Below are 2,230 nucleotides of genomic sequence, written 5' to 3' on the forward strand. Positions count from 1 at the left end.
GAAAGCAAAAGATAAAATGGCTATAAGAAGACCTCATATTTCAATAACCACCCTAAATGTAAATGGATTGAACTTACCAATAAAAAGGCACAGAGTTGCAGAATGGATCGAAAAACAAAACCCAACCATTTGCTGCCTTCAGGAGATACATCTCATCTCCGAAGACAAATATAGACTCAAAGTGAACAAGTGGAAAATGATATTTCAAGTAAATGGCATTCAGAGAAAAGTGGGAGTAGCGGTACTAATATTGGATGAAACAGACTTCAAAATAAAAAAGGCAAAGAAAGATACTGAGGGGCATTTCATAATAATAAAGAGAATCATGCACCAAGAAGACATAACAATTATTAATATCACTGCTCCCAATCAGAAATATGTATAACAATTACCAACAGAACTAAAGGGAGAAACAGACCAAAACACTATCATAGTAGGGGACCTAAATACCCCATTGTCAGATATGGACAGATCATCCAAACAGAAAATCAATAAGGAAATAACATCTTTAAATGACACATTAGACCAGTTGGACATAATTGACATTTACAGAGCCTTCCATCCCAAAACAGCTGCTTATACATTCTTCTCTAGTGTACATAGACCATTCTCAAGAATCGACCACAGACTGGGACACAGAGATAGCCTCAACAAATATAAGAGGGTTGAAATCATACCAACCATATCCTTTGATCATAATGCTTTGAAACTAGAGATCAACTGCAAAAAGAAATCAGGAAGAACCACAAATACATAGAGATTAAACAACATGCTACTGAAGAATAACTGGGTCAGAGAAGAAATGAAAAGAGATCAAGAGATATATAGAAATGAATGATAAGGATAGTACAATGTATCAAAACTTTTGGGACATGGCTAAAGTGATCATAAGAGGAAAGTTCATATCATTATAGGCCTATCTCCAAAAACAAGAATGAGCCCAAATAAACAACCTAACTCTTCATCTTAAAAAAACTAGAAAAGGAAGAACAAATGAAGCCTAAAGTCAGAAGAAGGAAAGAAATCATCAAAATTAGAGCAGAAATAAATGAAATTGAAAACAAACAAACAAAAAACAATAAAAATAAATAAATAAATGCAACAAAGAGCTGGTTTTTTGAGAAGTTTAATAAAATTAACAAACTCCTGGCTAGACTCAATAAAGAAAAAAGAGAAAAGACAAATAAAAAAAATCAGGAATGAAAGAGGGGAAATTACAACTGATATAGCAGAGATACAAAGGATCATACAAGAATACTATGAAAAAGTACATAACACCAAATTTAATAACCTAGAAGAAATGGACCAGTACTTAGAAAAATGTAACCTTCCTAGGCCAAATCAAGAAGAACTGGACTACCTAAATAGACCAATGAGCAGTATGGAAATTGAAACAATCATCAAAACCTACCAAAAATTAAAAGTCCAGGACCAGATGGCTTCACCAATGAATTCTACCAAATATTCAAAGAAGAATTAATACCTATTTTCCTCAAACTCTTCCAAAAAATTGAAGAGGAGGCAATACTTCCCAACACATTTTATGAGGCCAATATTACTCTGATACCAAAACCTGGTAAAGATAACACAAAAAAGGAAAACTACAGACCAATATCTTTCATGAACACAGATGTAAAAATCCTAAATAAGATACTAGTGAACTGAATACAACAACATATTAAAAAGATTATGCACCACAATCAAGTGGGCTTCATCCCAGAGGCACATGGATGGTTCAACATGCACAAATCAATTAATGTGATATACCACATAAACAAATTAAAAAATAAGAATTGTATGATCATATCAATAGATGCAGAAAAAGCCTTTGACAAGATACAGCATCCATTTATGATCAAAACACTTAACAAAATCTGTATAGAAGGAAAGTATCTTAGCATAATAAAGGCCATATATGACAAACCCTCAACCAACATTATATTTAATGGTGAAAAACTAAAAACCTTCCCTCTAAGATTAGGAATAAGGCAAGGCTGTCCACTATCTCTACTGTTATTCAATATAACATTGGAGGTCCTAGCGAGTGCAATCAGACAAGAGAAGGATATAAAAGATATCCAAATAGGAAACGAAGAAGTCAAACTGTCACTATTTACGGATGACATGATTCTCTTTATAGAAAACCCTAAAGACTCCACAAGAACACTACTAAAAACAATAAGCAAATACAGTAAAGTCTCTGGATACAAAATCAACGTTCAAAAATACA

The sequence above is a fragment of the Pteropus vampyrus genome, unplaced genomic scaffold (assembly GCF_000151845.1).
Source record: "Pteropus vampyrus isolate Shadow unplaced genomic scaffold, Pvam_2.0 Scaffold76, whole genome shotgun sequence".
Taxonomy (NCBI): Eukaryota; Metazoa; Chordata; class Mammalia; order Chiroptera; family Pteropodidae; genus Pteropus; species Pteropus vampyrus.